Here is a 27,533-nt window from a genome sequence, read left to right as displayed (position 1 = left end):
TTGAGTGCACGAGATTGGCCATGTCAGAGAATTTCTTTCTGTTCCAGAATCAGATTTACAAGCAAGTAAAGGGTGTAAGCATGGGCGCCACCTTCGTCCCAGATATTGCTAATTTATACATGTCTAGGTACGAAGAAAACTATGTTTTTACACCAGAGAACCCTTTCCTAGGCAACATCGCTCTATGAAGAGATATATTGACGATGTAATCATCGTCTGGCAGGGTACACCTTTAGAACTACAAGAATTTCACTCCTGGATAAATTTGAGAAACACCCACATCAAGTTTACGATGCATTGGGATCACCACCAAATAGATTTCCTGGATCTCCATATCTATAAGACTGGAGACCGATTGAAAACTGAGCTCTTTTGAAAACCAACAGACCGCAATAGTCTATTGCACTTCACAAGTTATCACCCGATGGGTCTCAAGTACAATTTACCCTATGGACAGTTCTTGCGTATCCGTAGAAATTGTTCCGACCTTGAAAAGTTCCATCTTCATGCGGAAGGATTGACCCAACGACTCGCTGAAAGAGGCTACCCAAAGAAAGCCGTTAACCAAGCTAAGAAAAGAGCAAGATACACCCCGAGAGAGATCTGTCTGGGTAATAAACGAAAGAAAGACTTAGGAAGACTGGTATGTGTTACCACTTTTGGGCCTCTTAGTCTTCTGATCCAAAAAACTATTAAAAGGAATTGGCATCTGGTAACCCACCCCGGAACTCTGCAAAATGTGCCTTGTTTCGCTTTTAAGAAAAACAGGAACCTAAGAGATGCTCTTGTTCACACCTTCACAGAGCCACCCGCGAAACCTCAGCATACACTCTGGGATCTACCCCCAATCTCTGGACACCATAAATGCAGCCACTGTGTGGCCTGCCCACTGACCCTGCAAAAGAAATCTTTCGAACACGGCAAGGTGCAATGGACAATGAATGATTTTACCAACTGTAACACCAAGGGTGTTATATACATAATACAATGCCCATGTAAGCTCCTGTATGTAGGCAAGACCATGCGTGCAATCAAAATGCGTATCTCGGAACACCGTTCCTGTATCAGAAATAGGGTAGCAGACAAGCCCTTAGTAGAACATTTTACCAGTAAAAACCACAGGGACACTGACCTAAGGTGGTTTGTCCTCCAAAAAGTAAAACCAGCTAGACGGGGAGGGGATTTGAACAAAACACTCACCCAGTTAGAACAACGGTGGGTTCGTAGACTAAACACCGTACATGCTGGTTTAAATGTTTCAGTATGATGGAAGTCCTTTCTGTAATTTCAGATTCATGTTCTGATGTTCCATTGCAATATTGTTTCGAAATGTTTTTTGAGCATTAATTCACCCTGCTCCATAAATGTGATTTACATTGTCGGTTGGAACCATGCATGTACTCTCCCTATAGGATATAGGTATTCCATCAGCCATTATAACCTTTTGTGTGGATCATGTAAATATGTATGCATTCATCGGTTCATGCATTTGTATGCATTTAGCGTATTATGTGTTCAAGGTATGCACCACTGTCACAAGGCGTTAATTTTTGCTGCTTAATTGCTTGCCCATGGTTTGTCAACGTTACTCTCTTGATACTCGACCCCCCTTTGGGTATCACACGTTGCCTATGGTTGCCATGGCAACCGTTAGGTTAATTTTAGTCCCTAAATAACCTTTTCATAAACACTTGAACATCTGGCGCACCTGTATTTGTTTTTGCGCTATCATACCCCACCGGATCGAGCGTAAGACACTAATTTTCTCATACGCTCGATCCCAGCCTGATTCTAAGATGGCCGCCCAAACACCCACGCAGCTCTGGCAACAAGGTTACTAACGCTTTGCTGCCGGCTCTCCCCAGTGACTCAGCAACTCGAGGAGACGCTGTCCGCTGTTTTTCCTGCAGATCAACAGCCCTGCTTGATACACGATCCAAGGTAATTTTGCCACCACAATCTCCAGTCTAGACGGGTATGATGATCCGCTATACCTGGACGCTTACTGTGTCTTTCTATTTACTTTATAGCCGTGCACCCAACGGCCGATCGTTTTTGAGATACCACAGTTGAACATCCTTACCTAGATATCTCCGGTGAGAGGTAAGACACTTCATTTTAGAATATTATATACATTTAAAACAATTTTGTACATGATAGTGGAAGGTTTTTTAACTCCCCCCCTACTTTTCTGTTTTGCATAACAGGATCATCTAGAGACCAGCCAATGCGGCTAGCAGATCTCTTATACAGTGCCTGTGAATTTACCCCAGAGGTAAGCTGGGTGTGTTCAATCTCACTGATTACACAACTCTCTGATTCATTCATTCTAAATCATTATTTTGCTCATACATACGTCTGATTGTGATCTCCCTCCCCTGCAGCAACAGACGTCATTTTTCACAGAACCTGTCCTGATGATGGCCATATGAATGATGAGGCTCATCTAGCCCAACTCCCAACGGCCGAAACACCTAGTGTAGACGCACTACTTCCCTGAAATTACAGCATATTTATTGCTGTCCACATATGCAAATTTCTATCTGTGTTCCTGCAATTGTTTTATGTTGTTTTAAGAATCTTGCTTTGTAACTTCACACTATTGAATTGTGCATTTCTGACAAACCTACACATTGTTCTTGATTTTGTCCAAAAAAGGTTTTGGTCCAATGTGTTGAAAACATATCCTTGTTTGTTCTGTTATGGTCCAACAAACCATTTTTCATGTCTGATCTCTCATGGAATTGTGCTTTTATGTTCTTGATTCACACAGTTACAACATATATAAAAAAAACTTTTGTTCGAGAGATTTTTCTCTACGATACAACTCTTATGAGTATTTTTTTCTTCTTTAAGAAACTGCAGAGTTTATAAAAAACTGTGGGATTTCGTATGTATGAGCAAAGTGTTCTTGAACCTATTCACTTGTGTGATTTGTTCTTCAGTTAACCCTCCTGGGTACAATAGGTTCCATACCAGGAGCCCGAATTGTTGATCCTGAATGGGGAAGCCTGATGCATTCACATTTGGCTGCTAGTTGCCAGAAGCCCACACCTGAGCTCCCCCACCACCTCACAGTACTATCAGAAGCTTTTGGAGTGAACGTCAATGCTTCAGTTTTAAAGATGGCCACCACCTGTGATTCAGTGCTGGACCTGGGCAGGACAAAGACTGATATGTCGTCAATATTTCTCTTTTGTGAAAGGGATAGTGAGCTAAAAAATCTGGTTGAAACTCCCCCACAACTAAAGCTGGTAGAGAGACTCGCAGAACCCCCATGTTTTGCATATTAAAAATGAACTTTGGGTCTCACCCTAAGTTACCAGGGTAAGCCAGACGTGGACCATTTGCTCACTGTTCTTAGAGGCACAGCTCCACCTCACTGATGAGGCCCAGCCAGGCCGAAACACATGTCTGGTGTTCCTCTGGATACTCTAGTTCAGAAGAGAATTGCCTAGCATTTTGGTGCTGGATTGCCATTGGGCAGGACAAAGACTGATATGTTGTGGATATTTCTCTTCTGTGAAAGGGATAGTGAGCTAAAGAATCTGGGTGAAGAAAATCTGGTTGAGACTCCCCTCGATTGAGGCCGGCAGAGAGACTCCCAGAACCACCATTGAGCTTGCAACAGGATTGGGCACCTGCCCAACTTAAGGAAGTTGTCTGTCCAGCCGGATGGTGCAGCTAGCCTGTCTCAAAGGCCTGTATATAAGGCCAGCATCACTCTCAGCCACTCTCTGCCGAGACTGCCGATTCCCAGCCGACAATGACTGTGATCTGCATGCTAACCAGTGTGCTGATCAGCACATCTTCCCCTGTGGTGAATGTAAGTCGGTCTCAGATTGACAAACAAATGCCGCTGCTATATCATGTTTTCAAGCACCTGCTAACCGAATCACTATCCACCTCTTCTGTGCCACTGGAATACTGATGCTGAGCCAAGTTTCTTTCTCCCGCCCACTCTCACCGCGACTCCCAAGCAGACTGCACCCATTATTCCCCATGAAACCTCGCTACTTGCATCCTATGCACCCCCAGTCCACCCTGAGAACCCTACACGGCTCTTGCCGTTCCGGATGCTGGAATGCTCTGCGAAGTCACTTGATCAAACTGCCTTGGCCACGATAAGCATCGACTATGATATCAACAGTGGGAGACCACATTGTTCTGCCAGGAGCCCTCACACAGTCATAGTCCAACAGGCTATTCTCAACACTGTAGGCCAAGCACTGTCACCGAAACCTGATCTTGATCATCTGGAATTTCACTCGTCCTCAATGCAAGGATGTCCCACTAACCCCAAGACTCCTTGCAGCCCTCAGGAAGCTCCTACAAGCAATCGCGCTCCCACACGTCATATCACTCTGGCGTTTAGAAACAGCTGATTGCGTCATAGAACCCGTTATCTGCCCCTCTCCACATACTTTCAAACTCGGGATCTCAGATACGTTAGAATAAGAGAACAAACTGGCGCAACCCCCATGGGGAACCCTTCCTGTCGCCTGCCCTATGGTGGCACCAAGCAGATTGCGAATAATATGCCTATTCTAGTTGGATCACCTTCAAACTGGAGCAAACCCATTCAGTGCCCTCCTCTAGTCACAAAATTGCCTACTGCACAGGACACCAAGGTTGAGCAACTCTCTCCTGGCAACTCTGATCTACCTGTTACTCCTACCTCACCCCTTCCGCTGCTAAATTGCCCAAGTTGCCTCTGCTACTGATTAAAGGTGCAGAATATTTATTCTTGAAAACAATAGGTTCCAGCTCAACGCGTTAATATTTCATCTTTTTGTTAACTTTACAGATATAAGTTGAAATTTGCTACGGAAGAAGGGACGACTAAGTTCAAAAACGTGTTGAGCTTGATCCTACTGTTTTTAAGAATAAATCATCTGGATGAAGACAATTAAGAGTGGACATTACTATATTTTACTTTCTGATAGAGTATATATAATGACATTAGGAAAACAACAGTAAACTTTACTTAACTTTTTGGCGAATTTAGCCATTGATAGAGTGCAGGGGACAGGAGTGTCCCCAAGTTGGGACACTATTTGTTGTTATGTATTGTTACAGTCTTTGTGTCAGGATTTTGTATTTCTCCACTGGGCCTTACGTTTCTTCATAATTTGTTTGACCTATGACTAAAATTCCATAAGTTTAAGTGTTTTCTATAAAAATAGGAGTGCAGTGTAAAATTGTTCTTTTGTCTTGTCTGTTGAGCCCAGGTACATTGTGAAACCTTTACTCACAGTTCTTCTCTGGTTGGTTTCACCTCCGGGAACCACCTAAAAGATTACAAAGAGATACTTAACCAGGTCAGACGCTGATAGGCATCAGGTCAGAGAAAAAGGCACTAATGTAAATACCAGGCTTCGTGCATACCGTGGAGCCCGGGGTAGGGGAGCATATAAACTCCGCCAAATCACCTTTGGAGTAATGGAGTAAGAAGGGTTTTGGTGTTGCCTTGTTAGGCCACCTACCCCACGTTTATAGGGGACTTCTGCCCCCCTTGACAGAGTCCTAGGAATGACCCAGCCACATTCAGCAGTGACACATGAATTCCATGTGCACACCCTCCATGTGAGCCCAGCACAAGTTGGGGGGGGTGCAGGGGCATATATAAGGAGGCCCAGTAGGAGCATAAGTATGGGATTTTGTGGACAGAGAAGGGTGAGTGTGGTAATTATTGGAGGGAAGAGAGGCCGATTCAGTGGAGCAGGATGAAAGTGAAAGGAGGGGCAGGAGAAGGAGTTAGAGAAAGGAGGATCATGAGCAGGAATTCAGATCTGAAGAGGAGGTGCAGAGTAGCAGGAAGAGGAGGAGGTAAAAGGAGGAACCGAGGAACAGGAGGTAGAAGTGATGGAATGCACACTAGAGTAGAAGGCGAAGTAAGATTTAAGGAGAACACAGTGGCGATGGAATGAGTACAGAGGTTGGGGAATGAAGCAAGAACTGCAGAGGAGGTTGTGGAAAGAGGAGCCAAGGAGTTGCAGGACAGAGTAAGACTTAAAGGTAAGAAGGTGGTGAGAGGAGGAGCAGAAAGATTGCAAGAGAGGGAGTCATGTACCCCCCAAGTCAACAGGGTGTGTGGGAGTAGTGGAGGAATGTAAGAGCAAGTGTTGCAGTGTTAATGCCACATATGAGGATTGAGTAAAATGAGATAGCGACAGAGGTAAAGTACCTTCAGGCCTGTTAGGCACAATATTACATCAAGATGACAAGGAGGAGAATGAGAGTTGGCTGGCGAAGGCCCTTGGGAAAGGAAGTGGACAAGAGTTGAAAGAACAACCTGAAAGCTCTCTGAGTAAGTCTCACCTCAGGGAAAATCTGCGGGCCATTTGGACTGGCTGAACCTTACTTGTGTAAGAGTTAGGATGTCAGTTTCACTGTGCAAACCAGCAATCAGCCCAGCAGATCCTGACCATTGAGGAGAAAACCAGGACAAGCGACCAAGGACTGTGAGTAACTCAGGGGAGAGACCTAGAGAGAGAGACTTATGAGAGACACATGATATGATATGATATGATATGGTATTTGTAATGTGCCTGTACACAAGTGTTTCAAGGCGCGACGAGGCAAGGGAGGGGGAACAGAGGGAAGACGGAAAACGATCCTACTAGGCCAGGTGTCATTCAGATCGCACAAGTGCATGGCAGGGGGAAGTGGGAAGGTGCGGGGGAGGGGGAACAGAGCAGTACATGGGATAAATAAATAACAATAAGTAAAAGTACGGCAAGCAGGTGGCAAGTGCAAGGGTAAGTGCAGACAACAGGTGTCAAATGCTGGTAGTGGGACTTGTAGGGATACAGAAACAGTCCCAAAGCGTGGGGGTTGCCAGGACGGCAGTGCAGGTGTGCAGCTGGCAGGGGAAGGGACCTGGGCCATAGATCAGATGGTGGCCAGGTAACCAGTGCAGTGTCAGATTCAGCCAGGAAGTCAGCAGGGGAGAGGAGGAGAAGAATCAGAAACAAAGAGAAAGTCCAGCCTGGAGAGAATTAGAGCTCTGGAGACGGTGAGCTTCTGGGGGAAGGATAGGAAAGAAAGAATACCTCTGAGGGGGTGCAGCTGGAAGTGTGACTTCTTAGAGACATCAGAGATGTGAGGAGAGAAGGAGAGTGAGGAGTCAAAGATGACCCTGAGGTTTTTTGCCTCACAGGTAAGAGCATGGGGAGGGCCAAGAGAGGCCGGCCAGAGAGTGACAGGAAAGGAGGAAGCGGGTGTGCCGATGAGGAGAATCTCAGTCTTACTGGCATTAAAGCAGAGCTCATTGGCGGCACACCACTCCTGGATGGCGGACAGACAGTCAGAGATAAGAGAGGATGAAGAGGTGGCTGAGGGTAGACTGAAGATCAGCTGGGTGTCATCTGCATAGCACTGGAAGTTGGGGCAGAGTGCAGCAATGCAATGGGCAAGAAGTGTCAGGTATTGGTTGAACAGCCTGGGAGAGAGGTTAGACCCCTGGGGAACACCACAGGTAGAGATAGAGATAGAGGAGAGGAATGACCCAAGTTGAAGCTGAGAGGGTCGATAAGAGAGGAAAGAAGTCAGCCACGCCAGGGCCTGATCGGTGATACCCAGGTTATCACAGAGACCGTTGAGCAGGATGGCATGGTTGACTGTGTCAAAGGCAGAAGAGAGCTCAAGTAAGATGAGGACACAGGGTGTGTTGGAGTCAAGGTTGGAGAGCAGGTCTTCGCAGATGTTCAGGAAAGCAGTTTCCGTGCTTCTGGCAGCCCTGAGGCCAGACTGATGATCATAGAGAGAACCAACGGATTCAGTGTGAAGATTGAGCTGGGAGATGGCCAGCTTTTCTAAGAGCTTACCCAGGAAAGGAGTGATGGAGATTGGGCGATAGTTGGCCGGGCAGGAAGGGTCGGCAGATGGTTTATTGAGAAGCTGGTGCACGATGGTGTGCTTCAGGGGGGAAGGGAAGGCTCCAGTGGCGAATGAATAGTTGCAGAAGTCAGCCAGAGCGGGAGCCAGGGAGTCAATGTGGTCCTCAATGGTTTTGGAGGAATAGGGATGAACCTGTTTTGACAAGACTTTCATAGATCGGACTTATCTAGCAACCTTGTCTGGTGAGAACAGGGGAAAGGAAGAAAACGTGGGAGGAGGGGTGGCCAAAGAAGGGCCAGAGGAGGAGCAGGGAGTAACAGGAGAGGAGGATGCGAGGACAGGATGTCCTGAGTTTTAGAGATGAAATGAGAAGCTAGTGTAGTGCAGAGGGCCTGGCAAGGGACAGGAGAGGTAGAGACTGCAGCAGGATTGGCCAGTCCTAGCAGATTTTAAAGAGGTCAGCCGAGTTGTTCGAAGCCGCAGACACACGGGCTTGGATGTGAACTCTCTTCTTGGTGAGGACAGAGAGCCGGTATTGCCTATGGAGCAGGCGGCAAGTCAGTTTGTCAGAGGATGTATCTGAAGCACGCCATTTCCTCAGAGCCACCCTGCACTTGCGTTTGTGGGTGACGAGGTCTGAATCGTACCAGGAGTTGCACTTGGCTTTGGGCTTCAGGCGGATCCTCATGACAGGGGCAAGAGCACCTAGAGTTTCAGATATAGCAGAGTGGAGCATGGAAAGGGTTGTGTCAGGGTGTGAGTTAGCCATAGGGGCATGGGAGATGTGAAAGCATTGGCAAAAGCCTCAACTGACACGCACTTCATGGGTCGGATGACCAAGAAGGTGGGTAGCAGTGCTGGAGATGGCTTGGCCTGAGGGGTAGAGAGGGTGAGCAGGGAGAACAGGAGAAAGTGATCACTCCAGGAGAGAGGAGTGGTGAGAGGGATAAAAAGGGGAAGGTCTGAGGAGATCAGAACATCCAGAGTGTGCCCTGCAGAGTGAGTCGGGCCAGAGGGGAGAATAGAGAGTGAGAGAGAGTTGTAAAGGTCGCGGAAGAGTCCAGAGGAAGGACAGGAAGCATCAAGGTGGATGTTGAAGTCTCCAAGAAGGAGGAGTTGAGTGCTCGAGACCAAGAGGGAAGAGGAGAGGTCCGCCCACTCTGAGAGGAAGGAGGATATCTGACCAGGTGGCCGATAGATAGTAGCCACAGTAAGGGAATGGCTAGGAGAGAGAGAGAGCCTGCAGACGAGGCATTTGAAAGAGGAGGAGGCCTGCATATGTTCTTCTGTATGTACTTGTCAATAGTGAGGTGCTCATCAGAAATCTCTTTGCACTTCAGTGAAATATATGACTGGAGAAAACCTTTCTGAACTGATGACATATTTGTGAAAACTCACTGATACATAATAGTGAATGATTGCAAATCTTATATTAAAAATATGTGGCAGACATTCTTGTCTAAAATCTTTTGAAGCTCCTCAAATAATGTCATGAAATAAGTATCCTGAGCAAAGCATCAACAATCCAATGCATTTTGGATAAAGAATACTTAAACAGGTATAGTTATTCTGTAAGACAAAACATTAAACTAATGTTGGAACTGTTTTGTATAACAGGATCACCTAGAGACCAGCCAATGCGGCTAGCAGATCCCTTATACAGTGCCTGTGAATTTACCCCATAGGTAAACTGTGTGTGTTCAATCTCACTGATTACACAACTCTCTGATTCATTCATTCTAAATCATTATGTTGCTCATACATACGTCTGATTGTGGTCTCCCTCCCCTGCAGCAACACACGTCATTTTTCACAGAACCCGTCCTGATGATGGCCATATGAATGATGAGGCTCATCTAGCCCAACTCCCAAAGGCCGAAACACCTGGTGTAGACACACTACTTCCCTGAAATTACAGCATATTTATTGCTGTCCACATATGCAAATTTCTATCCGTGTACCTGCAATTGTTTTATGTTGTTTTAAGAATCTTGCTTTGTAACTTCACACTATTGAAATGTGCATTTCTGACAAACCCTGACAGAGGTTGGGTTTGGTATATACACATTGTTCTTGATTTTGTCCAAAAAAGGTTTTGGTCCAATGTGTTGAAAACATATCCTTGTTTGTTCTGTTGTGGTCCAAGAAACCATTTTTGATGTCTGATTTCTCCTGGAATTGTGCTTTTATGTTCTTGATTCACACAGTTCCAACATATATAAAAAAAACTTTTGTTCGAGAGATTTTTCTCTACGATACAACTCTTATGAGTATTTTTTTCTTCTTTAAGAAACTGCAGAGTTTATAAAAAACTGTGGGATTTCGTGTGTATGAGCAAAGTGTTCTTGAACCTATTCACTTGTGTGCTTTGTTCTTCAGTTAACCCTCCTGGGTAGAATAGGTTCCATACCAGGAGCCCGAATTTTTGATTCTAACTTGTACAGCCCGTGGCTGTGGGCTTTTTGACCGACCACCACTTGGGTCAAAAATTGTTTGTAATATACCTTTCTTTTTGTCCTGTTCCATCTATGGATAACGTCAATGTAGTCGCCTATACAGATGACTATTTTAAACAACTCTTAGGGACCTCTTCCACACTACGTAACGAGGACGGTGTGCTCACAAGAGGTCTGACAGAAGATCAATTTGAAATACTTAACCAAAATAAGAAAAGGATAATTCGAACATAACTACATGGTAAGTTCATGCTCAAATACCTGAGAGCTGGGATAATCCCTGAAGGCCTCCAGGTACGCAACATCCCCAGGGTTTTCACGGACAACCCGAAGTTCATGAAGAACTTCAGCGGGGTGGGGAACAAATGTAGCCGTGACTGGCTGATTTTGGTCATAGACACGGCCAAAGAGGAATGCGATAAACAGGATGCAGAATTACTAGACCTAGAGAAAAAGTTCCTCGAGGATAAATCCATCCAGGATGCGAAGGACAAACTAGATAAACTTGAACTAGAGATCACCAAGTTTAAAAACCTAACACTGGATAGGAAGGTTGACAAGTTCAAAAAAGATCTGGCAAATTACTCCAAAGAAAAAACCTATCCTTTTCTCAGGCCCACGTACTACACTGATTTACAAGCAAGTCAAAATTTCAATAGGAGGAACAGATCAGTAAATTTTGCTGGAACTTCCTCCAGTGGAAGTGGAAGTACCTCAAGCCTACCTGGCGCCATAGGACAACAGCTACCACAACCTTTTTTTCCCAGAGGCAGACAAAGAGGACGACCCAGGAGACTCCCAACCCAGCCAGGGCAGCGCATGAGAACGCGCCAATGGTACCAGAACCAAGGACAGAATCAGGGATACCCGTCTTCATCTTATCCACCCGGACCATGACTGCGCCTGAATTACGGCTCCTTGGAAAAGGTTTATCTTTCGTCCCCGCCCAAAAGGCGCGACCATTTGAAATCGAACTAGAGCTACGGAAATTCTTTAGGAATATTCGTTTGAAGCATTTTTTTTTAATCCATTTACCGTCTCTGAGAGAGACTGCACCACATCCACGCAACAACACAGAGAACATGACCGGGCTGAAAGAACAGTCTAAGTTCTAACCCCCACCGGACTCTACCCCTGGTGTGATCATTACTTTTGAAAAGATTGTCATTAAGACAGTAATGGCTGGCTTCAAGAAAGAAAACTTCTACCAGGATAATCTCGACAGAGAAGAAAGGATCGCTATGAGAAGTCTGGAAACGGACAGATCCATAACTATCAAGCCTGCAGACAAAGGAGGCAGCATAGTTGTTTGGGACACTTCTTATTACAACATAGAGTGCCTACGGTTATTGAGCAACCGAGAAGCGTACGTACCTCTGGAACATAATCCCACGAAGGATCTCCAAGATGAAATCAAAAGCCTTACGCAACACGCTCTCACTCAAGGTTGGATATGTGAAGACGAAAAGATGTTCCTGAATAAAATCAATCCATGCATCCCGGCTTTCTATATCCTCCCCAAGATGCATAAAAACTCCATAAAACCGCCTGGAAGACCAATTGTCTCAGCATGCAAGTCCCTCCTGGAACCTTTGTCCCTTTATACAGACTTTTGTCTGAAACCCTTTGTCATGAAAATGTCTTCCTATCTTAAGGACACCACCAGTACAATCAATCTACTTGATGACATCGTCCTCACCACTTATAGCCTACTTTTCACAATGGACGTTGAGGCTTTATATACATCTATACCCCAACAAGAAGGCCTCGAAGCAATACGAGATTTTTTGAACTCCAGAACAGACCAAAATTCCACCCCTACTAACTTCATCCTTGATTGCACGAGATTGGCCATGTCAGAGAATTTCTTTCTGTTCCAGAATCAGATTTACAAGCAAGTAAAGGGTGTAAGCATGGGCGCCACCTACGCCCCAGATATTGCTAATTTATACATGTCTAGGTACGAAGAAAACTATGTTTTTACACCAGAGAACCCTTTCCTAGGCAACATCGCTCTATGGAAGAGATATATTGATGATGTAATCATCGTCTGGCAGGGTACACCTTTAGAACTACAAGAATTTCACTCCTGGATAAATTTGAGAAACACCCACATCAAGTTTACGATGCATTGGGATCACCACCAAATAGATTTCCTGGATCTCCATATCTATAAGACTGGAGACCGATTGAAAACTGAGCTCTTTCGAAAACCAACAGCCGCAATAGTCTATTGCACTTCACAAGTTATCACCCGATGGGTCTCAAGTACAATTTACCCTATGGACAGTTCTTGCGTATCCGTAGAAATTGTTCCGACCTTGAAAAGTTCCATCTTCATGCGGAAGGATTGACCCAACGACTCGCTGAAAGAGGCTACCCAAAGAAAGCCGTTAACCAAGCTAAGAAAAGAGCAAGATACACCCCGAGAGAGAGATCTGTCTGGGTAATAAATGAAAGAAAGATTTAGGAAGACCGATATGTGTTACCACTTTTGGGCCTCTTAGTCTTCTGATCCAAAAAACTATTAAAAAGAATTGGCATCTGGTAACCCACCCCGGAACTCTGCAAAATGTGCCTTGTTTCGCTTTTAAGAAAAACAGGAACCTAAGAGATGCTCTTGTTCACACCTTCATAGAGCCACCCGCGAAACCTCAGCATACACTCTGGAATCTACCCCCAATCTCTGGACACTATAAATGCGGCCACTGTGTGGCCTGCCCACTGACCCTGCAAAAGAAATCTTTCGAACACGACAAGGTGCAATGGACAATGAATGAATTTACCAACTGTGACACCAAGGGTGTTATATACATAATGCAATGCCCATGTAAGCTCCTGTATGCAGGCAAGACCATACGTGCAATCAAAATGCGTATCTTGGAACACCGTTCCTGTATCAGAAATAGGGTAGCAGACAAGCCCTTAGTAGAACATTTTACCAGTAAAAACCAGAGGGACACTGACCTAAGGTGGTTTGTCCTCCAAAAAGTAAAACCAGCTAGACGGGGAGGGGATTTGAACAAAACACTCACCCAGTTAGAATAACGGTGGGTTCATAGACTAAACACCGTAAATGCTGGTTTAAATGTTCCAGTATAATGGAAGTCCTTTCTGTAATTTCAGATTCATGTTCTGATGTTCCATTGCAAATTTGTTTCGAAATGTTTTTTGAGCATTAATTCACCCTGCTCCATAAATGTGATTTACATTGTCGGTTGGAACCATGCATGTACTCTCCCTACAGGATATAGGTATTCCATCAGCCATTATAACCTTTTGTGTGGATCATGTAAATATGTATGCATTCATCGATTCAAGCATTTGTATGCATTTAGCGTATTATGTGTTCAAGGTATGCACCACTGTCACAAGGCGTTAATTTTTGCTGCTTAATTGCTTGCCCAAGGTTTGTCAACGTTACTCTCTTGATACTTGACCCCCCTTTGGGTATCACACGTTGCCTAATTTTAGCCCCTAAATTACCTTTCCATAAACACTTGAACATCTGGCGCACCTGTATTTGTTTTTGCGCTATCATACCCCACCGGATCGAGCGTAAGACACTAATCTTCTCGTACGCTCGATCCCAGCCTGATTCTAAGATGGCCGCCATATATATAACACCCACGCAGTCCCAGGCAACAACGTTACTAACGCTCTGCTGCCGGCTCTCCCCAGTGACTCAGCAACTCGAGGAGACGCTGTCCGCTGTTTTTCCTGCAGATCAACAGCCCTGCTTGATAAACGATCCAAGGTAATTTTGCCGCCACAATCTCCAGTCTAGACGGGTATGATGATCCGCTATACCTGGACGCTCACTGTGTCTTTCTATTTACTTTATAGCCGTGCACCCAACGACCGATCGTTTTTGAGATACCACAGTTCAACCTCCTTACCTAGATATCTCAGTTGAGAGGTAAGACACTTCATTTTAGAATATTATGTACATTTAAAACAATTTTGTACATGATAGTGGAAGCTTTTTTAACTCCCCCCCTATTTTTCTGTTTTGTATAACAGGATCACCTAGAGACCAGCCAATGCGGCTAGCAGATCTCTTATACAGTGCCTGTGAATTTACCCCATAGGTAAGCTGTGTGTGTTCAATCTCACTGATTACACAACTCTCTGATTCATTCATTCCAAATCATTATTTTGCTCATACATACGTCTGATTGTGGTCTCCCTCCCCTGCAGCAACAGACGTCATTTTTCACAGAACCCGTCCTGATGATGGCCATATGAATGATGAGGCTCATCTAGCCCAACTCCCAACGGCCGAAACACCTGGTGTAGACGCAGTACTTCCCTGAAATTACAGCATATTATTGCTGTCCACATATTGTAACGCTCACCTGATTCCCGCAGAGGCGCCGGTCTTGACTGGGTGAATGCCGTATCTTCAAAGGTGATGTGTAACACACGTTTGGCTCTTTGGGCTGGACCTCTGTGCACTGTATGTCTGACTCGAAGAGTAAGATGTCTGCAGGTAGAAAATATGGGATTAATGAACTGGGGTTATTGGGTGCCTCTCTCCTCTTCCCTTTCTCTTCTCCTGTAGAACCCCAAAGGTTAACGCCCTCACCTTAGGTAAGTGACCGCCGAGCTCTCCATCTGCCTCGGGGCAGGGTGCCGTAACCAGTTTCTTCACTGGATAAGGGTGCAGGCCTCTTGACCTCAGAGAACTGCTGTCCGTCGTTAACTGCACGAACGGTAAGTTCTGGGCACTTCAAATGTCTTAAAAGTCTTTTGTAATGATATCTCTTGTTTTGCAGGGTTCCGGCGATAGCGGATGGCGGGCTGATGAGAGTTGAGGATCGAACCCGCGTGAGGAATAGAAGCGCCTGGAAGCACGTAAGTAAGCCCTTGTAGCCTGCTTCACGATGCGCACTAACTGTCCCTTTTATCTTGCAGGTACAAGTTTGGAGCTTTAGAGAAGCTGAAGGGTGCTGGAATACCCACTGGATTCGGCGTGGGAAGGAGTAATGGCACGTGAGTAATAAAGTTGCCCAATGTCTTTAAACGCACCTTCTTTTGTCTTTCAGATGCGGGATGCAGCGCCGAAGGCCTCCGGAGCGTGCGAAGAGCTGGTAAGCTTTTGTCTTTCAGATGCCGGAATGCAGTGCGAAGACCTCCGGAGCATGCGAAGAGTAGGTAAGCCTTTGTCTTTCAGATGCCGTAATGCAGCGCGAGGCGTTGGTGACAGCCGATGGACCAGGTAAGAGATGCGCTGCCACTGAAGACCGTAGTGCTAACCTGTTCTTTCTTTGTCTTTACAGGTGCTGCTGAAGACTGGATTCCAGGATGGTAAGCCTTTGTTCCCTTAGGCCCAGGATCAGAAGCAGAAGACACGATGAGCGTTCTGCTGCAGAGAATGCAGAATAACGCAAAGCAAGATTCATCCATCGGGTGTGGTTTAAATAGCCTCCTGTAGTGCTTAGGTGTCTCCTTCCACAGCCTCGCCTAGGTGAGAAAAGAGTTCCTGCTTTCCAGAAGAGTTCCAGTGTTCTGAACCTAGGGAGTGGCTCCTGCCCCACCCAACAGGAAAAGTAGTCCCAAACAGAAGAGGATCAGGGGCTCAACTGGCAGGTAAGTAAGCAGCATGGTCTGCTGCAGGTAAGTCCACACAAGCATTATGAGCCCGGCGCTTCCAGCGCTGGGACTGGGCATCTTTATGAGCCTGGTGCCACTGGCGCCAGGACAGGGTCCAAAAGGTCCCAATTGGGACTGGCTGGCCCTCGGAACCGGGGTTATGGGTCTGCTTCCAAGGGAGTCGGGCAAGTCCTGATCTTTTGGAAGCAGAGATCATGACAGCACCCCCCCTCAAGGCCCCTCCCAAACCGGGCTTCTCCGGGGGTTTGGGCTTGTTAGGAAATGTTCGATGAAATCTTTTGATTAGACGAGGCGCGTGGACATATTCTGCAGGTTCCCAGGATCTTTCTTGGGGACCGTAGCCTTTCCAGTCAATCAGGTAAAATAGTTTAGATTTGGAGATCTTGGAATCCAGGATGCTTTTGACTTCAAACTCGAGATCTCCATCAACTAGAATAGGTTTTGGAGATTTAGTTAGTCGGGTTTGAGGTTGCACGGGTTTTAATAGAGAGACGTGGAAGACCGGATGTATCTTCATGTGAGGGGGCAAGTCCAACTTGACCGCTACTGGATTTACTATGGTAGTGATGGAATAGGGACCAAGGTATCTTGGGTTGAATGTGCGTGGTCCTTTTAGAGGTAGATATTTGGTGGATAACCAGACTTGATCTCCTACTTGATATTGGGGGGCTTCCTTCCGATGTTGGTCTGCTCCTTTCTTGTATTGTTCTTTAGCCCTTAGAAGGTGAGAAACGGCTTCCTTAAAGGCTTGCGTGATTGTAGAATGCAGGTGGTCTACTGCTGGTGTTCCAAGATCTTGGAGTGGATCCAACTCCGAGGTTCGAGGGTGACTACCGTATAAAAGAAAAAACGGGGTCTTCCCAGTTCCCGAGTGGACAGAGTTATTGTAGGCATATTCGGCTATCCAAAGGATATCTTTCCAAGTTTTTTCAGTTTGTTGTAGCATGCAGCGCAAATACTGTTCCAGAGTTTGATTGGTCCTCTCGGTTTGTCCGTCGGTTTGAGGGTGGTGGCTGGTCGAAAGTCTCACATCAATTTGAGCCGACCGACAGCAACTTCGCCAAAAATGAGAAATAAATTGACTACCTCGATCCGAAATTAGAACTGAAGGAAAACCGTGCAGTCGGACGATGTTTTCGAGAAATTCTCGGGCCAGAGTTGCTGCTGTTGGTAAGCCGTTGAGTGGAATGAAATGCGCCATCTTGGAGAATAGGTCCACGATTACTAGGATCGTATTGTATCCGGAGCATGGAGGTAGATCGATGATGAAGTCCATAGAAAGCGTATGCCAAGGGCGAGGTGGGATGTCAATAGGGCGTAAGAGGCCGGCTGGTTTTTCCTTTTGACTCTTGTTTTGGGTGCATACTCCACAGGACATTATAAAGTCTCTGATATCTTTTTTCCAAGACGGCCACCAGAAGGAGCGCTTGATCTTTTCCGAGATCTTGGTCATACCGGGATGTCCTTCCATTAAAGAATCGTGATAACAAGAGATTACCTTTTTCTGTAAATCTGTGCTGGGCATGGATAACCGTTCTTCGAAATATAATAGGTTGTCCTTCACCGTAAAGTCCTTTCCCTGCAGATGCCAATTCTGTATGTCTGCTGGAGTTACCAGTAGCCTGGCTTTATCCTTAACTTCCTCTATGGATTGTGTGGCGATTACACCTAGAATTCTTTGTTCGGGAATGATAGGTACAGGTTTAGGATTGATCAAATGTTCTTCCACTCCCATCCGAGAAAGGGCATCAGCTTTACCGTTTTTTGTACCAGGTCGATAGGTAATTATGAAGTCAAACTCGGCAAAGAATAGTGCCCAACGGAGTTGCCTAGAGGATTGAGCTTTTGCGGTTTTCAAATATTGCAGGTTTCGGTGATCTGTAATCACAGTAACGGTGTGTCGGGCACCCAGAAGATAATGCCGCCAAGCCTTAAAGGCGGACTTGATAGCTAGAAGTTCCTTATCAGTAATAGTGTAATTGATTTCAGGAGGCGAGAATTTGCAGGACCAAAATGCCACGGGATGCAACTGATTGGTTACTGGGTCCTTTTGTGATAGAACTGCCCCCATGGCAAGGCTCGAAGCATCAGTTTCAACGATGTAGCGGAGTTCTGGGCGAGGATGTTTTAAGATTGGTGCAGAGATAAATCTAGTCTTCAAATTCTGGAAAGCTTGTTCCGCCTCGGTAGACCATTCAAAACGTTTGTTTTTCTTTAACAAGGCGGTGATGGGCTGGACTATTCGAGAGAATTCGGGGATAAACCCGCGGTAAAAGTTAGCGAAGCCTAACATGCTTTGAACACCTTTTACGGAGGATGGCGATGGCCATTTGAGAATTGCATCGACCTTCTTTGAATCCATACGCACTCCGCTAGGTGATAATATGAATCCCAAGAATTCAACTTCAGTCACGTTGAAAACACATTTTTCCAACTTAGCGAAAAGTTTGTGTTGACGCAATCTCTCGAGGACCATTTTCACGTGTTTCCGATGTTCAGTTTCCGATGAAGAATAAACAAGGATGTCGTCAATGTAAACAACAACACACACATCTATGAGTTCTCTGAGGACATCGTTCATAAAATATTGAAAGGCGGCCGGGGCATTGCAAAGTCCGAAGGGCATGACCTGATATTCAAATAGCCCATACTTGGTGCGGAAGGCCGTCTTCCATTCATCGCCCTCTTTTACTCGTACCAAGTGGTAGGCTCCTCTAAGATCTAGCTTTGTATATATGCATGCTTTTCTGACTTGGTCCAGGAGTTCAGGGATCAAAGGTAACGTATATCTATTCTTAACGGTGATCTGGTTCAGGGCGCAATAATCTATACAAGTGCTAAGGTCCCCTTCTTTTTTTGGAACGAAGAACAAAGCTGAGGAAGCAGGGGACTTGGAAGGACGAATAAACCCATTCGGTAGGTATTGATCCAGGTATTGTCGGAGGTGAAGATTCTCAGGCTCGGTGAGGGCATAAATTCTACTACAAGGAGGAGTAGATCCAGGTATCAGGTCTATCTGGCAGTCATAAGACCTATGAGGAGGTAGAGAGTTAGCCTGATCCTTCCGGAAAACATCTTGGAATTATAGGTATTCAGGAGGTAACTGGGGAGCCTCCGGGGAAATTGCTGCCAGTGCAACACCAGGTCGAGGGTGACAAGTAGAGACACATTCTGGAAACTGAACCGTTCTTGCTCGCAAATCGATCTGAGGATTGGGCTTCTCTAACCAAGGAATTCCTAGAATAAACTGGAACTGAGGGGCCATGATCACATCGAACACGATCTTCTCATGGTGTCCATCTTGACTTACTAGCGTCACTTCTTGGGTGGTATGCGTTACTGGTCCAGAGGCTATCTCCGTACCATCCACCGTAGTAATGACGTCCTTTACAGCCTTTGGACAAAGAGTCAGATTCATCCTGAAAACCATTTCATGATCCACATAATTGCCGTTGGCACCGCTGTCGACGTAAGCTTCAATCGCATGTAATCGATCCGGATGTTCAGGGCTAATGAGGACCATAGGTATCACGAAATGCGAGGTCACGGAACTGGTTTTAACGCTCGGCAAGAGGACCTCTATTTTTGTCGGGCGAGGTTGTTTCCCTGCTCAGAGTTTGTGACCCTGGTAACTGCAGCTCCTACTGCCTTCTTGGCTGGTTTCACCGGGCAGTCTCGAAGAAAGTGCCCCGAGTTTCCGCAATAGAGGCATAATTGCAGCTGTTTTCTCCTTTCCCGCTCCTTTTGTGTTAGTGGTCCTTTCAGGCCCCCTATTTGCATGGGTTCCCCGGAGTCTACTCCTTTGGTAGGACTTGGTGGTTTGGAAAATACTCGAGCATCAAACTTGGACCGATCGGCCTTCCTGTTCTGCAGTCTGTGGTCAATTTGAACGACTAAGTCAATATAGTCCGAACAGTCTTGCGGGGGATTCACTACTTGGGCTAACACATCTTTGAGCTCTCCACGTAGACCTCTGTAAAACAGCGTAATCCTTTTGTCCTCAGGCCATCGAGTTTCCACTATCAGTCTGTTGAAAGACGCAATATAAGCTAAGAGGTCTTGATTACCCTGTCGCAATGAAAGGAGCTCATTGTCCAAGGCCTGCCCCTGTGAATGTCTTGCAAACAGTTTTTCCATACTGAGCTGAAAAGCTTGAAAATCATGGAGAACCGGATCATCTTGATTAACTAGAGGGTTCGACCAGTCTGCCGCATTGCCACTAAGGTACGAAAGCACGAAAGCTACCTTAGCTTGATCAGTTGGAAAGGCTGCTGGCCGGCATAAGAAGTGCATCCGGCACTGATTAATAAATACTGCAAACCTCTTTGGGTCACCAGAAAATCGTTCGGGCGGAGCCAGAGGTACATTCCCAGGTAGGTTGATCTGCACTGGGTTCGTAGAGGATGTTGAAGGAAGATTTGCCCCTGATGCGGGTAACGGAGTTTGTCCGGCTTGTGACTGTAGCAATTGTCTAGCGAGATCGTCTGTTCGCTCCTTGGAAATAATCAGTTCCCTTCTTAGAGCATTTGTTTCCTGACGGGCTGCATGCACTTCTGCTCTTAGTTCCCCAAGTAACTGGGCTAGCTGGTCGGTATCCGAGGTTTCCATAGCGCATGGGTGGAAGTTTTGCGGTAGGCTTTGCGTTCTGTAACGCTCACCTGATTCCCGCAGAGGCGCCGGTCTTGACTGGGTGAATGCCGTATCTTCAAAGGTGATGTGTAACACACGGTTGGCTCTTTGGGCTGGACCTCTGTGCACTGTATGTCTGACTCGAAGAGTAAGATGTCTGCAGGTAGAAAATATGGGATTAATGAACTGGGGTTATTGGGTGCCTCTCTCCTCTTCCCTTTCTCTTCTCCTGTAGAACCCCAAAGGTTAACTCCTTCACCTTAGGTAAGTGAACGCCGAGCTCTCCATCTGCCTCGGGGCAGGGTGCCGTAACCAGTTTCTTCACTGGATAAGGGTGCAGGCCTCTTGACCTCAGACGACTGCTGTCCGTCGTTAACTGCACGAACGGTAAGTTCTGGGCACTTCAAATGTCTTAAAAGTCTTTTGTAATGATATCTCTTGTTTTGCAGGGTTCCGGCGATAGTGGATGGCGGGCTGATGAGAGTTGAGGATCGAACGCGCGTGAGGAATAGAAGCGCCTGGAAGCACGTAAGTAAGCGCTTGTAGCCTGCTTCACGATGCGCACGAACTGTCCCTTTTATCTTGCAGGTACAAGTTCGGAGCTTTAGAGAAGCTGAAGGGTGCTGGAATACCCACTGGATTCGGCGTGGGAAGGAGTAATGGCACGTGAGTAATAAAGTTGCCCAATGTCTTTAAACGCACCTTCTTTTGTCTTTCAGATGCGGGATGCAGCGCCGAAGGCCTCCGGAGCGTGCGAAGAGCTGGTAAGCTTTTGTCTTTCAGATGCCGGAATGCAGTGCGAAGACCTCCGGAGCATGCGAAGAGTAGGTAAGCCTTTGTCTTTCAGATGCCGTAATGCAGCGCGAGGCGTTGGTGACAGCCGATGGACCAGGTAAGAGATGCGCTGCCACTGAAGACCGTATTGCTAACCTGTTCTTTCTTTGTCTTTACAGGTGCTGCTGAAGACTGGATTCCAGGATGGTAAGCCTTTGTTCCCTTAGGCCCAGGATCAGAAGCAGAAGACACGATGAGTGTTCTGCTGCAGAGAATGCAGAATAACGCAAAGCAAGATTCATCCATTGGGTGTGGTTTAAATAGCCTCCTGTAGTGCTTAGGTGTCTCCTTCCACAGCCTCGCCTAGGTGAGAAAAGAGTTCCTGCTTTCCAGAAGAGTTCCAGTGTTCTGAACCTAGGGAGTGGCTCCTGCCCCACCCAACAGGAAAAGTAGTCCCAAACAGAAGAGGATCAGGGGCTCAACTGGCAGGTAAGTAAGCAGCATGGTCTGCTGCAGGTAAGTCCACCCAAGCATTATGAGTCCGGCGCTTCCAGCGCTGGGACTGGGCATCTTTATGAGCCTGGTGCCACTGGTGCCAGGACAGGGTCCAAAAGGTCCCAATTGGGACTGGCTGGCACTCGGAACCGGGGTTATGGGTCTGCTTCCAAGGGAGTCGGGCAAGTCCTGATCTTTTGGAAGCAGAGATCATGACACATATGCAAATTTCTATCTGTGTCCCTGCAATTGTTTTATGTTGTTTTAAGAATCTTGCTTTGTAACTTTTGAATTGTGCATTTCTGACAAACCCTGACAGAGGTTGGGTTTGGTATATATGCATTGTTCTTGATTTTGTCCAAAAAAGGTTTTGGTCCAATGTGTTGAAAACATATCCTTGTTTGTTCTGTTGTTGTCCAACAAACCATTTTTGATGTCTGATTTCTCAAGGAATTGTGCTTTTATGTTCTTGATTCACACAGTTCCAACATATATAAAAAAAGCTTTTGTTCGAGAGATTTTTCTCCATGATACAACTCTTATGAGTATTTTTTCTTCTTTAAGAAACTGCAGAGTTTATAAAAAACTGTGGGATTTCGTGTGTATGAGCAAAGTGTTCTTGAATCTATTCACTTGTTTGCTTTTTTCTTCAGTTAACCCTCCTGGGTAGAATAGGTTCCATACCAGGCGCCTGAATTTTTGATCCTGAATGGGGAAGCCTGATGCATTCACATTTGGCTGCTAGTTGCCAGAAGCCCACACCTGAGCTCCCCCCACCACCTCACAGTACTATCAGAAGCTATTGGAGTGAACGACAATGCTTCAGTTTTAAAGATGGCCACCACCTGTGATTCAGTGCTGGACCTGGGCAGGACAAAGACTGATATGTCGTGAATATTTCTCTTTTGTGAAAGGGATAGTGAGCTAAAAAATCTGGTTGAGACTCCTTCACAACTAAACCTGGTAGAGAGACTCCCAGAACCCCCATGTTTTGCATATTAAAAATGAACTTTGGGTCTCACCCTAAGTTACCAGGGTAAGCCAGACGTGGACCATTTGCTCACTGTTCTTAGAGGCACAGCTCCACCTCACTGATGAGGCCCAGCCAGGCCGAAACACATGTCTGGGGTTGCTCTGGTTACTCTAGTTCAGAAGAGAATTGCCTAGCATTTCGGTGCTGGATTGCCATTGGGCAGGACAAAGACTGATATGTTGTGGATATTTCTCTTCTGTGAAAGGGATAGTGAGCTAAAAAATCTGGGTGAAAAAAATCTGGTTGAGACTCCCCTCGATTGAGGCCGGTAGAGAGACTCCCAAAACAGCCGTTGAGCTTGCAACAGGATTGGGCACTTGCCCAACTTAAGGAAGTTGTCCGTCCAGCCGGATGGTGCAGCTAGCCTGTCTCAAAGGCCTGTATATAAGGCCAGCATCACTCTCAGCCGCTCTCTGCCGAGACCGCCGATTCCCAGCCGACAATGACTGTGATCTGCATGCTAACCAGTGTGCTGATCAGCACATCTTCCCCTGTGGTGAATGTAAGCCGGTCTCAGATTGACAAACAAATGCCGCTGCTATATCATGTTTGCAAGCACCTGCTACCCGAATCACTATCCACCTCTTCTGTGCCACTGGAATACTGATGCTGAGTCAAGTTCCTTTCTCCCGCCCACCCTCACCGCGACTCCCAAGCAGACTGCACCCATTATTCCCCATGAAACCTCGCTACTTGCATCCTATGCAGCCCCTCTCCACCCTGAGAACCCTACACGGCTCTTGCCGTTCCGGATGCTGGAGTGCTCTGCGAAGCTACTTGATGAAACTGCCTTGGCCACGATAAGCATCGACTATGATATCAACAGTGGGAGGCCACATTGTACTGCCAGGAGCCCTCACACAGTCATAGTCCAACAGGCTATTCTCAACACTGTAGGCCAAGCACTGTCACCGAAACCTGATCTTGATCATCTGGAATTTCACTCGTCCTCAATGCAAGGATGTCCCACTAACCCCAAGACTCCTTGCAGCCCTCAGGAAGCTCCTACAAGCAATCGCGCTCCCACACGTCATATTACTCTGGCGTTTAGAAACAGCTGATTGCGTCATAGAACCCGTTATCTGCCCCTCTCCACATACTTTCAAACTCGGGATCTCAGAAACGTTAGAATAAGAGAACAAACTGGCGCAACCCCCATGGGGAACCCTTCCTGTCGCCTTCCCTATGGTGGCACCAAGCAGATTGCGAATAATATGCCTATTCTAGTCGGATCACCTTCAACCTGGAGCAAACCCATTCAGTGCCCTCCTCTAGTCACACAATTGCCTACTGCGCAGGACACCAAGGTTGAGCAACTCTCTCCTGGCAACTCTGATCTACCTGTAACTCCTACTGTCAAGGATATCAGGGTTGGTTGAACTATCCCCTACTTCCTCCTCACCTGAATCGTCTGTGGACCTTTCCTGTAGTTCCGGCCTTCTTCCAGGACGTCTTCGGGTCTGTGCTTTATCGGTCTTCCTTGCTTCTTTCTTTTGACGTAAGTAGGGGCGAGCTCCCTGGGATGCCACACTGTCGGGTAACTAGGGAACACGAACAGCGGGGACTCCCGGGAGCCGACTCCTATGCAGGGAAAAAGCCCAAAAGGGCAGAAAAAACTCTGCTGCAAATGTCCTGATGAGAGAGTCAGTGGCAATGAGAAGTCCAGGCGAGCGATCCTTCAGCGTAGAATAGCACAGTAGAAAGGATCCGAAAGAACAGCTACTGGTAAGTGCACCAGCCGTAGCCAGAACGGCCCACAAACTGCTCCGGATAGTATGGAACAACAAACGCCCCAGGCTCTATGTGAGTAGAAGCACGGACGTGGGTAGACAAGCTGAAGGGCAGAGGGGAGAGGGAACGGAGAGAGAGAGAGAGTCCAGTACGAGTTGTACCGGAGCGAACAGCCAAAGGGAAACCAAAGGAGGACGGGACACGGGAAGAATCACAGGAGGAAATACACGTAGAAGGGACACACCAAGCGTTACCTTCCAGTCGGGAGAAACACAGTGAAGGTGCAACGCGAGGAACGCCACAGTGAGCCGGCTGTAAGAAGCACCGGCGGCCATCTTGGAAAAACACTAGAGCGGTGTTCCCAGACGGCCGTCAGACGTGGTGGAACAGTCAATGGCGTCTCCATAGAGAAAAGAAACGCCGCCCGACTGAAGTCATGACAATATGCCCCCTTCTACATGGGGGGCCCCCAGGCTTGCCCGGATGTAGTCTGTGAAACTTTCTAATGAGTCGAGGGGCGTGAATGTGTCTCACGGGCTCCCATGTCCGTTCTTCGATGGGATAACCCTTCCAGTGAACCAAATATTGTAGACTACCGTGATGGTAGCGGGAATCCACCAGATGTGAAACCTCATATTCAGCTGGTCCAGACTGCACATCAGCAGAACGCCTCTTGGATCGTCTCTTATATGGATCCGGAAGGTATGGCTTCAAAAGGGAGGTATGGAACACGGGATGCACCTGTTTAAGGGAGAGGGGTAGCTGAAGGCGAAATGCAACAGGGTTTACCTTCTTCTTGATTTGAAAGGGTCCGATATATCTTGGTGGAAATTTCCCTATGTGCGTCCAACGAGGTAGAAATTTAGTGGCTAACCAAACCTTATCACCTTCCGACCAAGAAGCTGCAGCCTTCCTTTTTTTGTCAGCCCATATCTTATAAACATGACGGCTTGCGTCCAAGGTTTCGCTGGCTAGCGCATGGGTGTCTTTGAGTTCCTTCAGGAGGTGGTCAAGAGCAGGCGATTTTGAGGGTTGGATATCTGCCAATGGCAGATGTTTCGGATGGTAACCAAATGTGCAAAAAAAGGGAGACATATTAGTGGCTGTATGTTTGGTATTGTTATAAGTGAACTCAGCCATAGGGAGAAAGACGTTCCAGTCCTCTTGCTTTCTGCCACAGAAACATCGAAGATATTGTTCCAGCGTGTGATTGAGCCTTTCCGTCTGTCCATTGCTTTGTGGATGGAACCCAGATGAAAGGGCTCGTTGAATCCCTAGTTCTTTACAGAGGGCACCCCAAAACTGGGAAGTGAATTGAGGACCTCGATCGGACACCACGGTCTCAGGAAGGCCATGAAGCCGCACTATTTCTTTCAGAAAGGTCTTGGCTGTTTCAGGGGCTGTAGGTAATCCTTTCAAGGGAGTGAAGTGAGCCAATTTGCTTAGCGAATCCACAGTCACCATGATGACAGTGTTCCCTTCAGAATTAGGCAGGTCCACGATAAAGTCTGTAGAAACGTGGGTCCATGGTTGTTTGGGAGCAGGTTCCTGTTGCAGAAGACCTAGGGGTTTGGTTGAACGATACTTATTGGAAGCCCAGATGGCACAGGTAGATACATAAGAATGTACGTCTCGGTTCCAACCTGGCCACCAAAATAGCCTGGACAGCAAATCTTTGGTGGCTTGAATGCCCTTATGACCAGCCATGGGTGAATCATGACACCATGAAAGGGCCAGCCTTTGGTGTTTCTTGTTGGACAGATACAAGGCTTGACCCTTGAACAGGATTCCCTCTCTTTCTTCCAATTTGGAGGCTGCTTCTGTCTTCATCGGTGCACTGTGTTGTTCGTACTGGACTTCGCGTAAAAAAGTATTTGCCACAGTCCGTACCCCTTTGCCCGCTAACAATAATTCGTGGCTAGAACCTGCCACATAGTCCGACCCATGATTGCGTGACAGGGCATCAGCTAAGATATTCTGTTTGCCTGATAGATAGGTAATCACAAAGTCAAACTGAGAGGAAAAGTATGCCCAACGGGCATGTCTAGCATTGCGACATTCCATCTGTTGGAGTATACGAAGGTTACTGTGGTCGGTACGGACTGTAAACTTATGCATGGCTCCCTGAAGAAGATGACGCCATTCTTCACAGGCCTGTTTGATAGCCATTAATTCCCTCTCGATGACAGAATAATTTCTTTCACTGGGTGACAGAGTCTTTGAAAAATAAGCCACAGGATGTTCAAGTCCGTCCTTGCCCTTTTGCAAGAGAGCAGCTCCTATGGCTCCACCTGAGGCATCCGTCTCTACAATGAAGGGAAAAAGTTGATCCGGTTGTACCAATACGGGAGCCGAGGTGAATGCCTCCTTTAAAGTTTGGAAAGCTGAATCCGCTTCTTGTGTCCAGGTGAAGATAACGCCCTTCTTCAAGAGTGATGTGATTGGAAGAACCATATTGGAGAAGCCTGATATAAATTGGCGATAGAAATTGGCCAGACCGAGGAAACGTTGTACTTCCTTAACGTTTCTTGGAGCGGACCAATGGGTGATTGCTTGTATCTTACATGGATCCATGCGAATGCCCTCATGGGAGAGGATAAAACCCAAATAAGACACCGAACAGGCCTGGAAGACACACTTTTCAGGCTTTACCAGTAGCTTGTTTCCCCATAGACGTTTCAGCACTTGTCGGACCTGTCTTCTAGGTTCAGGAAGAGAGGAAGAGTAAATGAGGATATCATCCAAGTATACCACCACTGAAGAGAATAGGAGGTCAGCAAACAATTTATCCATAAAGCGCTGGAAGATAGCAGGGGAGTTTACCAAACCGAAAGGCATAACTCGATATTCGAAATGCCCTAGTGGGGTCCGAAATGCCGTCTTCCATTCATCACCCTGTCTTATACGAAGCAGGTGGTACGCACCCCTGAGATCCAATTTTGTGAAGACAGACGCAC

The sequence above is a fragment of the Ambystoma mexicanum genome, chromosome 5q (assembly GCF_040938575.1).
Source record: "Ambystoma mexicanum isolate Mex_15411 chromosome 5q, UKY_AmexF1_1, whole genome shotgun sequence".
NCBI classification, from domain to species: Eukaryota; Metazoa; Chordata; class Amphibia; order Caudata; family Ambystomatidae; genus Ambystoma; species Ambystoma mexicanum.
Note: the sequence above shows the minus strand (reverse complement) of the source record.